Genomic DNA, 14725 nt, shown 5'->3' with positions numbered 1-14725 from the left:
GGCCTTTAACAAGGCCATAACCATCTATAAGCAGCAATTTCCTTTTCTTACCATGGTAGCAGCAGCAGGAAAATAAATTTATATATTGCATTTAATGTAATAACACATCCCAAGTCATATCACATGTTATAAATCAAACTATGGCTCTGAATCACAGAAGGAGACGCTGAGGCAGATGACTAAAAATTTGGCCAGAAAAGTAGATTTTAAGGAGTGCCTTAAAGGAGAAAGTGAGGTGGAGAGGTTTAGGAAGGAAATTCCAGAGCTTAGGACTTCAGCATCCAAAGATGTGGGCACCAATGATAGAGTGATTAAACTTGGGGATGCTCAGGAGGCAAGAATTAGAGGACTGCAGATATCTCTGAGGGTTGTGGGACTGAAGTAAATTAGAGATAGGGAGGGGTGAACTTGTAAGAACTTGGAGAAAAAGAAGAGAATTTAAAGCTGAGGCACTGTTTAACCCAGTGCCAGTGTAAGCCAGCAAGCACAGTGGTGATGGGTGAAAAGAGTTTGGTGCATGTTAGCTCAAGGGTCCATTAAAGAGAGTGAGGAGAGAGACTGGAGGCCATTAAAGAGTGCAGAGAGAGAGGGAGAGATCAGAGGCCATTAAAGAGTGCGAGAGAGAAAAGAGCAGCTGATTGGTGAGTAGGATTGGTGAGTGTCTCTAGGCTTTAAAGTAAAAATAAGGTCTTTAGTTTGTGTTTAGATCTCTGGTCCTTATTTTCTCTTTTTCTTAAAAATAGCTTGATAAATATAGGATCGATACTGGTGTAAAAAAATAATTACAATGAAGTGTAAAGAACAGGTATACTAGAGTAATTAATTAATAAATTAAATTAAATACGATAGCGATGGCAGGATGGGTGATCCAGAGCGAACAAATCTGTAGTAAGTGTTTGCAGCTTGACTTTGGATCCGAGTTAAGGAGCTAGAGCCCAAGCTGCAGACATTGCGACACATCAGGGAGGGGGAAAGTTACCTGGACACTTTGCTCCAGGAGGTGGTCACAACCCTCAGATTAGATAATTCAAATTTGGTCTGTGATCAAGGACAGGAGGGTGTGACTGCAGGCGAAGCAGGTATAGGAACCCAACGGGTAGTGCTCGAGGAGCCTCGGCCCCTGCAACTGTCCAACAGTTACAAGGTTCTTGCAAGCTGTGTGGATGGGGGCAGGGATTGCAGGGAGCATGAGCGAACTGACCTTGGCGCCATGGTACAGGAAGCCATTCAAGTGGGGGGGAGGAAATAGGAACGTAGCAGTGGTAGGGCACAGTATAATTCGGGGGATAGATAGTGTTCTCTGCAGCCGCGAAGGCTGTGTTGCCTGCCCAGTGCCAGGGTTAAGGACATCTCCTCAGGGCTGGAGAGGAACTTGGAGTGGGAGGGGAGGGATCCAGTTGTCGTCGTCCATGTTGGTACCAAGGATTAGAAAGGACGTTCTGCTGAAAGAATTTGAACAGTTAGGAGCTAAATTAAAAAACAGAACCTCCAAGGTAATAATCTCAGGATTGCTACCTGAGCCATGGGCAAACTGGCATAGGCTAAATAAAGTCAAGGAGTTAAATGTGTGGCTCAAAGATTGATGTAGGAGGAATGGGTTTCAGTTCATTGGGCACTGGCACCAGCACTGGGGTAGAAGGGGGCTATTCTGGTGAGATGGGCTTCACTTGAACCATGCTGGGACCGGTTTCCTGGCGAATCAAATAACTAGGGTTGTAGAGAGGGCTTTAAACTAAATAGAGTGGGGGAGGGGGGGTGGCAAAGCAAAAGGGCATAGCAGCCTTGCAGGGCAGCTATTTAGGTAATGATACCCAGAGTGTGAAAGGAAAGGACAGAGGGTACAAACATAAAGAAAGCAGCAAATAGAGTCAAAGGGGGAAAAAAATGGTAAAAAGGCAAAATTAATGGCTCTTTACTTAAATGCACGTAGTATTCAGAATAAAACAAATGAATTAATGGCACAAATAGAGGTTAATGGATACGATCTCATAGCCATTATGGAGGCATGGTTACAAGCAGATCAAAGCTGGGAACTAGATATTTGCAAAGGGACAGGCAGGAAGGAAAGGGTGGTGGGGTAGCTTTGTAAGTACGAGATGGAATAAGTACAATAGCAGGAAATGATCTTGGATTGCAAGATGTAGAATCTATATGGGTGGAGGTAAGAGATATCAAGGGGAAGAAGACACTGTTGGGAGTAGTCTTTAGGACACCTAACAGTAGTTATACTGTAGGACAGCGAATAAACCAGGAGTTAATGAGATCATGTAAAAAAGGCAGTACAATAATCATGGGTGGCTTTAATCTTCATGTAGATTGGGAAAATCAAATTGGCAGAGGTAGCCACGAGCAAGAATTCATAGAATGTATTCGCGACAGTTTCCTAGAACAATATGTTGTGAATCCAACCAGGGATCAGGCTATTTTGGATCTAGTAATGTGTAATGAGACAGGTTTAATAAATGATCTCAGAGTAAAAGATACCCTAGGAAACAGTGACCATAACACGGTGGAACTTAGCATTCAGTTTGAGAGTGAGAAACTTGGGTCGGAAACAACTGTGCTAAACTTAAATAAGGGTAATTACGAAGGAATGAGGGCAGAGTTGGCTGAAGTGGACTGGGAAAGGAGTTTATCAGGAAAGATGGCTGATGAACAATAGCAGATGTTTAAGAAAATAGTTCATGACTCACAACAAAGATATATCCTAGTGAGGAAGAAGGATTCTACAAAGGTGATAAACCAAGGAAGTTAAGGATAGTATCAAATTGAAAGAAAAAACATACAATGTGGCAAAGATTAGTGGTAAACCAGAGGATTGGGAAAGTTTTAAAAGCCAACAAAAGATGACCAAAAAAATAAAGAGGGAGAAAATAAACTTTGAGGGTAAACTAGCAAGTAATATAAAAACAGACAGTAAAAACTTCTTTAAATATATAAAAAGGAAGAGAGAGGCCAAAGTGAATTTAGGCCCCTTAGAGAATGAGGATGGGGAAATAATAATGGGGAACCAGGAAATGGCAGAGGAGTTGAATAAATATTTTGCATCAGTCTTCATGGTAGATGACACTAGTAGCATTCCAAAAATACTAAATAATCAAGGGGCAATAGAGGGGGAGGAAATAAATACAACAACTATCACTAGAGAAAAAGTACTAGGGAAACTAATGGGGCTAAAGGCCGATATGTCCCCTGGACCTGATGGGTTGCACCCTAGGATATTAAAGGAAGTAGCTACACAGATACTGGATGCACTGGCAGTAATCTTCTAAGAATCCTTAGATTCTGGAAGAGTTCCAGAGGATTGGAAAACTGACAATATGACGCCCTTATTCAAAATGGGAGGGAGACAAAAACACAGGTAACTATAGGCTAATGGCTTAACATTCATCATTGGAAAAATGTTAGAGTCTATTATAAAGGATGTAATAGGGAGACTTATAAAGAAGGCAAATGCACATGGGATACAGGGTAATTTGATAAGGTGGATTCAAAATTGGCTTAGTTGTAGGAGGCAGAGGGTGATGACAGAAGGATGCTTTAGTGACTGGAAGCCATTGTCCAGTGGCGTACCACAGGGATCTGTGCTGGGTCCCCTATTATTTGTCATTTATATAGACGACATAGATGACTATGTGGAGGGTAGGATTAGTAAGTTTGTGGATGACACAAAGATTGGCTAGGTGGTTAACAGTGAGGTTGAGTGTCTTGGGCTACAGGAAGACATAGACGGGATGGTCAGATGGGTGGATAAGTGGCAGATGGAATTTAACCCTGAAAAGTGTGAGGTGATACACTTTGGAAGGAGTAATTTGACAAGGAAGTATTCAATGAATGGCATGACACTAGGAAGTTCTGAGGAACAAAGGGACCTTGGCATGTGTGTCCATAGATCTCTGAAGGCAGAGGGGCATGTTAGTGGGGTGGTGAGAAAGGCAAATGGGACACTTGCCTTTATCAATCAAGGCATAGATTACAAAAGTAGGGGGGTCATGCTGGAGTTGTATAGAACCTTGGTGAGGCCACAGCCGGAGTACTGTGTGCAGTTCTGGTCGCCACATTATAGGAAGGATGTGATTGTAATGGAGGGGGTGCAGGGGAGATTCACCAGGATGTTGCCTGGGATGAAACATTTAAGTTATGAAGAGAGGTTGGATAGACTTGGGTTGTGTTCGTTGGAGCAGAGAAGACTGAGGGGCGACCTGATCGAGGTGTACAAGATTATGAGGGGCATGGACAGGGTGGATAGGGAGCAGCTGTTCCCCTTAGTGAAGGGTCAGTCACAAGGGGACATAAGTTCAAGGTGAGGGGCAGGAGGTTTAGGGGCGATGTGAGGAAAAACCTTTTTACCCAGAGGGTGGTGACTGGAATGCGCTGCCTGGGAGGGTGGTAGAGTCGGGTTGCCTCACATCCTTTAAAAAGTACCTGGATGAGCACTTGGCATGTCATAACATTCAAGGCTATGGGCTAAGTGCTGGTAAATGGGATTAGGTAGATAGGTCAGGTGTTTCTCACATGTCGGTGCAGACTCGATAGGCCGAAGGGCCTCTTCTGCACTGTGTGATTCTGTGTGTGATTTATAAATTCATAATATTATCAAACAGAGTCAGCATGGCTTCATGAAGAGGAAATCATGCCTGACAAATTTATTAGAATTCTTTGAGGAGGTAACAAGCAGGATAGATAAAGGGGAACCAGTTGATGTAATATATTTGGATTTCCAAAAGGCGTTCGATGAGGCACTGCACATAAGGCTACTTAATAAGATAAGAGCCTATGGTTAAAGCAAAATACTGTGAATGCTGCTCTAAGAAGGGTCATACGGACTCGAAGTGTTGATTCTGTTTCTCTCTCCAAAGATGCTGCCAGGCCTGCTGAGTTTTTCCAGCATTTTCTGCTTTTGTAAGAGCTCATGGTGTTGGGGCTAGTATATTAGCATGGATAGAGGATTGGCTAACCAATAGAAGACAGAGAGTTGGGATAAGGGGGGTATTTTCAAGATGGCAACCTGTAACTAGTGAAGTGCCACAGGGATCTGTGCTGGGGCCACAATTATTTACAATATATGTTAATTACTTAGATGAGGGAAGTGAATGTACTGTCGCCAAGTTTGCGGATGAGACAAAAATAGGTGGGAAGGTAAGTGGTGAGGATGACACAAGGAGTCTACAGAGGGATATAGACTGTTAAGTGAGTTGGAAAAAACTTGGCAGATGGAATATAATGTGGGAAAATGTGAGGTTATGCATTTTGGCAGGAGGAATAGAGGACCTGAATATTATTTAAATGGATAAAGACTGCAGGAAGCTGTAGTACAAAATTCGCAATTGGATCCAACTGCTCTACACTAACATCAGTAGTGCAGTCTCAATCAATGGGTGGGAATCAGATAGCTTTCCTATTAAATCTGGAGTCAGACAGGGCTGTCCTCTCTCGCCTGTTCTTTTCGTGTGTTGCATAGAACCCTTTGCTGAGTCCATCAGGAAGGATCCGGGCATAAGAGGAGTGACGATCCCAGGCAGTGGAGGCACTCAGGTCAAAGCCTCCCTGTACATGGACGATGTCTCCGTCTTCTGCTCGGATCCGCTGTTGGTGCGCAGACTGATCCACATCTGCAACCAGTTCGAACTGGCCTCGGGAGCCAAGGTAAATCGTGGGAAGAGCGAGGCCATGTTCTTTGGGAACTGGGCTGACCGATCCTTTGTCCCCTTCACCATCAGGGCTGACGGCCTGAAGGTGCTGGGGATATGGTTCGGAGGGACCGGGGCATGCGTTAGAAACTGGAAGGAGCGAGTGTCTATGGTGAAAAGGAAACTGGGCATGTGGGAGCGACGCTCCCTCTCCATTGCGGGTAAGAACCTGGTCATCAGGTGTGAGGCACTCTCGCTGTTGCAGGTCTGGCCCATTCCACACTCCTGCGTGGTGGCGATCACCCGAGCCATCTTTCGCTTTATCTGGAGGTTGAAAATGGATCGTGTCCGCAGGGACGCGATGTACAAGCCTCTAGATAGAGGGGGAAAAAAACGTGCCCAACATTGCCCTCATACTGATGGCCACCTTTGTGTGTGGCTGCATCAAGCTGTGCGTAGACCCTCAATACGAATACACCAAGTGTCACTATGTGCTGAGGTTCTATCTGTCCCCGGTGTTGTGAAGGATGGGTCTGGCCACGCTGCCGCGGAACGGTCCAAGTAGTTGGACCATGCCGTACCACCTGTCCATGGTGGAAAAATTTATGCAGAGAAACAGCTTTGACCACAAGTCCATCAGGCAGTGGTCGGCACGTAACGTCTTAGAGGCCCTGTGGGAAAAGGAGAGGGTGGATCCTGTGGGATGGTTCCCCGAGCAGACTGTCAAAGTCATTTGGCAGAATGCCTCATCGCCAGAACTTTCCAACAAGCAACAAGACGTAGCTTGGCTGGTGGTGAGAAAGGCCCTCCCCGTCAGATCCTTCCAACACGCCAGGAGTCTCACCCCCTCGGCATGTTGCCCTCGAGGTGGCTGTGGTGGGGAAGAGACCATTGTTCACCTCCTTGTAGATTGTGCCTTTGCAAAGAAGGTCTGGAGAGAGATGCAGTGGTTTCTGTCGAGGTTCATCCCGAGCAGTTCTGTGACACAGGACTCTGTGCTCTACGGGCTGTCCCCAGGGACACACACCAAGACAAAAATCAACTGCAGCTGGAGGATCATCAACTCGGTGAAAGTCGCTCTTTGGTCTGCCCGAAACTTGTTGGTCTTCCAGCGTAAAGAGTTGTCCCTGACCGAGTGTTGCAGACTGGCACAATCCAAAGTCCAGGACTACGTGCTGAGGGATGCACTAAAGCTTGGGGCAGCCGCTGCAAAGGTGCAATGGGGAAAGGTCGATGTCTAAGACCTTTCTGCCACAGTGCACCGAGGGACTGGGAACTGTTTAGAACCCCTCGGGCTGTCCAGCTCAAAATGAATATCTGCAAATGATTGTAATATTCATTTATTGTACTGATGCATTTCGTGACACATGTTGTAAAAGTTGAACCTGATTGTACTTTTGTGATGGTGATTTTGAAATGGTTTGGAAAGTTGTTGAAGGTATTTTATGAATAAAGTATATTTTTGCAAAAATAAAGCTGCAGCACAGGGGGATTTGGAAGTCCTCGTGCACGGATCCCAAAAAGCTAGCATACAAGTTCAACAGGTAATAGGGAAGGCAAATGGAATGTTGGCCTTTATTTCAAAGGGAATGGAGTATAAAAGTTGGGAAGTCTTGCTAAAACTATACAAGGCACTAGTTAGACCACACCTAGAATACTGTGAACAGTTTTTGTCCCCTTATCTAAGGACAGATATACTGGCATTGGAGGCAGTCCAGAGAAGCTTCACTAGGTTGATCCTGGGTATGGAGGGATTTTCTTATGAGGAGAGGTTGAGCATGTTGGGCCTGTAATCATTGGAGTTTAGAAGAATGAGAGGTGACCTTATTGAAACATGTAAGATTCTTAGGGGGCTTGACAGGGTAAATGCTGAGAGGTTGTTTCCCCTTGTGGGAGAGCCGAAGACCAGAGGACATAATCTCAGAGTAAGGGGTGCCCATTTAAGACAGACAGAGATGAGGATGAATTTCTTCTGTCAGAGGGTGAAACTAACTTGGCAGGGGGATGGGATCCTGAGAGGAAGTTCAGCAGGGGGGGATGCACAGCCAACATTAGAAGAGAGAGCAAGTGAGTCTGGAAGGCATAGAAATTATAGGCCAGTTAAGGCACAAGGGAGTTTGGCAAGGTTGGATGGTGTTTGTTTTAATGCAAGGAGTCTGACGTGTTGAGTTGAGGGCACAAATTAACACATGGAAGTATGATGTCATTGCTGTCACATGGACATGGTTGAGAGAGGGGCAGGATTGGCAGCTCAATATTCCAGGATATAGGGTCTTCATGCGAGACAGGGAAGGAGGTAAAAGAGGAGGGGGTATGACTTCAAAACAAAAAAGCTGCAATAACATGGCTGGGAGTGTACTATAGGCCCCCAAACAGTCAGAGAGAAATAGAAGAGCAGATATGTCGGCAAATTTCATGTCAGCAAGTGTAAAAATAATAGGGTAGTAACAGTGGGGGATTTCAAATTCTCCACCATTAACTGGGTTAGTCATAGCGTGATAGGTTTAGAGGGAGCGGAATTCTTAAAATGCATCCAGGAGAGCTTTTTAAGCCAGTACGTAGAAGGTCCTACAAGAGAGGGGGCGATCCTGGACTTAATTTTAGGGAATGAAGCCAGGCAAGTGGTAGAGGTATCAGTGGGGGAACATTTTGCAGATAGTGATCATAACTCCATTAGATTCAAGGTTGTTATGGAAAAGGACAAGGATGGGCCAGAAATTAGAGTTCTAAATTGGGGGGAGGCCGATTTTAATAAGATCAGATATGATTTGGCCAGAGTGGACTGGGAGCAGCTACTTTTAGGTAAATCTGCATCAGAGCAGTGGGACTCATTCAAGAAGGAAATAGGGAGAGTACAGGGCCAACACATTCCAGTAAAAATAAAGGGCGGGTCCAAGAAATCCAGAGAACCCTGGATGTTGAGGAATATACAGGATTGGATAAAGAGAAAAAGGGAGGCTTATGGCAGATACCGAGGGCTCAAAACAGCAGAAGCCCTAGAGGAGTCTTGAATGTGTAGGGGGGAAATTAAAAACGAAATTAGGCAAAAAACATTGGCAGGTAAAATAAAGGAAAATCCAAAGTTATTTTACAAGTACTTTAAGGGTAAGAGGATAACTAGGGAAAGAATAGGGCCCATTAAGGACCATAGTTATAATTTCTGTGTGGAGCCGGAAGACATAGGTAAGGTTCCAAATGAATACTTTTTGTCAGTGTTCACATGTGAGAGGGATGACGTGGGTATGGAAATCAGGCAGAAGGACTGTGATATAATTAAAGGAATTAGCATAGAATGGGAGGAGGTTCTAATAGAATGGGAGGAGGTTCTAATAGAATGGGAGGAGGTTCTAAGTGGTCTGGCAGGCTTAAAAGTAGATAAATCTCCAGGCCCGGATTAAATGTATCCCAGGCTGTTGAGTGAGGCAAGGGAGGAGACAGCAGGGGCGCTGGCAATAATTTTCAATACCTCTCTGGCCACAGGAGAGGTGCCAGGGGACTGGAGAACAGCCAATGTGGTACCGTTATTCAAGAAGGGAGGAAGGGATAAACCAGGGAACTACAGGCCAGTCAGGCTGACCTCAGTGGTGGAGAAACTATTGGAAGCAATTCTGAGGGACAGAATTAATCTACATTTGGAGAGGCAGGGATTAATCAAGGACAGTCAGCATGGTTTTGTTAAGGGGAGGTCATGTCTGACCAATTTGATTGAATTTTTCGAAGAGGTGACCAGGTGTGTAGATGAGGACAATGTATTTGATGTAGTTTACTAGGACTTCAGCAAGGCTTTTGATAAGGTCCTGCATGGGAGACTGATAATGAAGGTAAGAGCCCATGGGATCCAAGGCAATTTGGCAAATTGGATCCAGAATTGGTTGAGTGGCAGGAAGCAGAGAATGATGGTCAAGGGGTGTTTTTGTGACTGGATGCCTGTGTCCAGTGGGGTTCTACAGGGATCGGTGTTGGGTCCCTTGCTGTTTGTGGTATATATAAACGATTTAGACTTGAATGTAGGAGGGTTGATCAGTAAGCTCGCGGATGACACGAAAATTGGTGGGGTGGTAAATAGTGAGGAGGATAGCCTTAGATTACAGGAGAATATAGATGGGCTGGTCAGGTGGGCTGAACAGTGGTAAATGGATAAGTGTGAGGTGATGCACTTGGGCAGGACAAACAAGGCACAGGAATACATGATGAATGGTAGGACCCTGTTAAGTACCGAGGATCAGAGGGACCTTGGTGTACATGCCCACCAGTCCCTTAAGGTAGCGGGACATGTAGATAAGGTGATTAAGAAGGCATATGGGATACTTGCCTTTATTAGCTGAGGCATAGAATATAAGAGCAGGGAGGTTATGCTGGAACTGTATAAAACGCTGGTTAGGCCACGGCTAGAGTATTGCGTGCAGTTCTGGAATCTGCATTATAGGAAGGATGTGACTGTACTAGAGAGAGTGCAGAGGAGATTTACCAGGATGTTGCCTGGGCTGGAGAATTTTAGTTATGATGAGAGATTGGATAGACTGGGGTTATTTTCCCTGGAGCAGAGGAGATTGCGGGGGGACATGATTGAGGTGTATAAAATTATGAGGGGCATAGGTAGGGTAGACAGGAAGGAACTTTTCCCTTTGGTGGAGGGATCAATAACCAGGGGGCATAGATTTAAGGTACGGGGCAGGAGGATAAGAGGGGATGTGAGGTAGAGTTTTTTCACCCAGAGGGTGATGGGAATCTGGAACTCACTGCCTGAAAGGGTGGTAGAGGCAGAAAACCGCATAACATTGAAGAACTATTTGGATGTGCACTTGCAATGCCATGACATACAAGGCTATGGGCCTAATGCTGGAAAATGGGATTAGAATAGTTAGGTACTTGTTTGCCTGGTGCAGACTCGATGGGCTGAATGGCCTTTTTCTGTGCTGTTGACCCCTATGACTCTATGACTATGACTCTAGGGTAGTGAATCTGTGAAATTATTTACCACAGAGGGCTCTAGAGGATGGTTTGTTAAATATATTCAATGCTGAGATAAACAGATTTTTAATCAGTAAGGGAATCAAGGGTTATGGGGAAAAGACAGAAAAGTGGAGTTGAGGATTTCTGAATGACGGAGCAGATTTGATGGGCTGAATGGCCTACTTCTGCTCCTACGTTTTATGGTCTTATGGAAGTAGATTTTGGATGACCTCAAGTTTAGAAAAGATAGAGTGTGGGAGACTAATGAGAAAGGCATTAGAAAGTCAAGCCTAGAGGTAACAAAAGTATATGAGCTTCAGCAGCAGATGAGCTGAGGCAGCGCTGGAGTTGGACAATGTTACAGAGATGGAAATAAGAAGTCCTAGTAATGGCATGGATATGTGGTGGAAGCTCCTTTCAGGGGTCAAATATCACACCATGGCTGTGAGCAGCCTGGTTCAGTCTCAGACTGTAGCCAAGGAGAGGAATAGAGTCCATGCCTTAGGGAATGGGGTTTGGAGTAGGTCTGAAGACAATGTCTTCCCAATATTTAATTGGGGGAAATTTCTGCTCATCTAGTACTGGGTGTTGGACAAACAATATGACAAGTTAAAGACTGTTGTGGGGGTTAAGAGAGGTGGTGCTGAAACAGAGCTGGATGTTTTCAGCATACGTGTGGAAACTGACCTTTTTTGGATGATGTCACCTAGGGGCCACATGTAAATAAGAAATAGAAGGGTTTAAAGCTAGATTCTTCACGAACACAAGAGGTAACCATACAGGAGTGGAAAGAGAAGCTGTTGCAAGTGATAATCTGGCTATGATTAGATAAGTATGGAAGCAGGCAAATGCTGGACGATGGTGAAGAGGTGTTGGAGTAAGATGTTCTGATCAACCCTGTCAAAAACCACAGACTGTTGGAAATGTATAAGGAAGGAGAGTTTATCATTGATTGTCACATAGGATGTCATTTGTTGTCGCCTTGACAAAAGCGTTTTGATACTGTGGCTGATATGGAAAGCAAGACTCAAGATAACTGGAGAAAAATCTGTTTTACTTTCTCAATTTTACTCAATGGTTTACTTATTTTTCAAGTAAAGAAGTAATAATGCCAGAGGATATGACACAAGGTTTTTCTTAGCAGGGATGAGATCTCCAGCTATGTCAAGGGACTGGAGAAGCTGGGGTTGCTCACCTTTTAACACATAAGATTAAGGGTCTGAAGAAGGTCATACAGACTCGAAACGTTAACTCCGTTTCTCTCTCCACGGATGCTGCCAGGCCTGCCGAGCTTTTTCAGCATTTTCTGTTTTTGTTTCAGATTTCCAGCATCCACAGTATTTTGCTTTTATCTTAAATTAAGGGTAGGGTCATAGGGACTCGAAACATTGTTTCTCTCTCCAAAGATGCTGCCAGACCTGTTGAGTTTTTCCAGCATTTTCTGTTTTTATTTCAGATTTCCAGCATCTGCAGTATTTTACTTTTATTTTAAGATTAAGGGCAGATTTGCTAGAGGTGTTCAAAATCATGAAATGATTTGATAGAGTAAATAAGTAGAAACTGTCTCAGTGGCAGAAGGGTCAGTAAGAAGGGGCAGATTTAAGGTGGTTGGCAATAGGTCGAGAAGTGACGTGAAGCAACTATTTTTTACACAGCAAGTTGTTGTGATCTGGAATGTGTTGCCAAGAAGGGTGGTCGAAGCAATTCAGTAGTAACATTTAAAATGGAATAGAATAAATATTTGAAGAAGGGAAAATAAATTACAGGGCTTTGGGGGAAAAGCAGGGGAGTGGGATTAATTGTATAGCTCTACCAAAAAGTTGCCACTGGCACAATGGGCTAAATGGTTTCCTTTTGTGCTATAATCTTATGTAAGTGAATCTTACAGGAGGTGGACGGAGGTGAAAAACTTTCCTTAGAATGCAATTGCAAGTTTATAGAAACATATATATATATATACAAACAATTTTCACAATAAAAGCCTGGTTAAAAATTGCAAAACTAATAATATTTACATATATAGAATTCAGTAACAATAATATTTAATACTATTAGTGGTAAAGTAAGATTTTATTACACATTCAACAACAAAGAAAAACCTTTAAAGGAGGGATGTGCTTTAATCGGCATGCCATTCTATTTTTAATGTGAATTTTTTTCTGCTATGTTTGAAAATGTGACTTAGTGAGCAGCTTACAGCTGTTTCTGTTCAGCTGCAGCTGACCCTGGTTCTCAGTGACTGTCATTGATAGAGAAGTGATTCATGGTGGTCGAGATCAATTGCATTTTACTTAATTTCATTAAAATATGATCGGCTAACGGGATCATGGTACATCACTACCTTAACTTGTATGTTTTACTGTTTCTTGTCTATTTTACAGTTAATGCAAGAGGCCTGAATTTTTACCCATTGACTGAGACCTTGGGGATGTTAATGGGCTCTGCGTTTTTACAGTCTAAACTCATATTTGTGGGCCAACTTTCTACTGAGAATTAAACTGGGTTGCTTATTAAATTTTCCATTAATAAAGCTATTTATTAAGTAAAAGCAAAACTGTTTCCGCCCGGTTTCGAACCGGGGACCTTTCGCGTGTTAGGCGAACGTGATAACCACTACACTACGGAAACTTGCCTGACAAAGCGGCGCAGCTTCTCCTCCATAAACCTTGAGCACGAATTTCAGTGACAATGAATATGCTTCAAATCCCACTTAGTGAGTCCTACAGGGGACCGACATGACACGTTAGCGAACAAACCAACAAAGCTTCACCAAAACAGCAGATTTTATATCCAACAAAAAAAAAATTCTCTGCGTCCCTGGGTGGGCTCGAACCACCAACCTTTCGGTTAACAGCCGAACGCGCTAACCGATTGCGCCACAGAGACTGCGCTGATCCGGAGAGTGGAAGTTGAGTAGGATCGCAGGATTGCGGCTCAGTTTACAATATATCAGTGGCCTGGCTCTCCAGTTGATGGGGATCAATTTGCAGTTGACTGGATTGCAACAGTATCTAGTCAGGTAGATGAGAGCAGTGTCCAGTTGCCCATCAGAAGATGTTGGATTTTTAAGCCAACCAGGGCTGCCTGAAAACAGCAGAATGCGGCTGCAAACATGGGTGCATTTAACCTGGGTGTTACAGGTTACTTGGTTCATGGATGGCTGGGTATGGGAAAAACATAGAAAGAGACAACAGAAACATGTTGTAGAGAAAATGAAACAGGAGAAGACAGAGGAATAAGAAAATTAGAAAGTGCAGCTAAGCATTTTCATATAAATGCTAAGACCACATACATATTACATACCTATTACATACATTCATTAATATCAACAACTTATTTATATAATCTTTAAAATAATAAAACACCCCAAGGCAGGAGTTACAGAATCACAGAATGGAAACACATACGGACACTATTCAGCACATCATGTCCTTGCCAGCTCATAAAACAAAATATGTCACTGTGTCACATAAGGAGATATTCTGTCAGGTGACCAAAAGCATCTTAAAGGAGGAAAGTGAGGTTAGAGAGGCCGAGGGGTGTAGAGAGGGAATTCCAGAGTTGCCCCTAGGCCCCCTAGGCAACTGAAGACATGGTTGAGCATTAAAAATGGGGATGTTCAAGAGGCCAGAATTAGATGAGTGAAGATATCTTGGAGGTTTGAGGGGCTGGAAGAGATTACAGAGATAAGGAGGGGAAAGGCTATGGAGGGATTTCATAAAATCATATGACGGTTACAGCACAGAAGGGGTCCATTTGGCCCACAGTGTCTATGCTGGCTCCCTGAAGGAGCAATTCAGTCATTGTTACTCCCACACCATCTTCCCATAGCCCTGCACATTCTTCCTTTTCATATAATAATCCAATTCTGTCTTGAATGCCTCGATTGAGCCTGCCTCCACCACACTCTCAGAGAGTGCATTCCAGATCCTAACCACTCGCTGCATGAAAAAGGTTTTCCTCATGTCGCCATTGCTTCTTTTGCCAATTACCTTAAATGCGTCCTCTGGTTGAATCCTTCCATCAATGGGAACAGTTTCTCCCTATCTACTCTGTCCAGGCCTTTCATGATTTTCAATATCTCTATCAAATCTTCTCAAAACTTCTCTTCAAGAACTGTCCCAACTTCTCCAATCTATCTG

At 43.8% G+C, this 14725-nt stretch overlaps 2 non-coding genes across 2 annotated transcripts; both read right to left on the bottom strand.

Annotated features, from left to right (window-relative positions):
* Positions 1-13138: 13138 nt before the first annotated feature.
* Positions 13139-13211, bottom strand: trnav-aac (transfer RNA valine (anticodon AAC)). Its single transcript has one exon. It is a non-coding gene; the product is annotated as a tRNA-Val (tRNA).
* Positions 13212-13395: 184 nt separating this feature from the next.
* Positions 13396-13469, bottom strand: trnan-guu (transfer RNA asparagine (anticodon GUU)). Its single transcript has one exon. It is a non-coding gene; the product is annotated as a tRNA-Asn (tRNA).
* Positions 13470-14725: the final 1256 nt, after the last annotated feature.

The sequence above is a fragment of the Cetorhinus maximus genome, chromosome 7, assembly GCF_964194155.1.
Source record: "Cetorhinus maximus chromosome 7, sCetMax3.hap1.1, whole genome shotgun sequence".
In the NCBI taxonomy this organism is placed as follows: domain Eukaryota; kingdom Metazoa; phylum Chordata; class Chondrichthyes; order Lamniformes; family Cetorhinidae; genus Cetorhinus; species Cetorhinus maximus.
The sequence above is the reverse complement of the archived record's forward strand: the minus strand, read 5'-3'. Positions and strand labels throughout refer to the sequence as shown.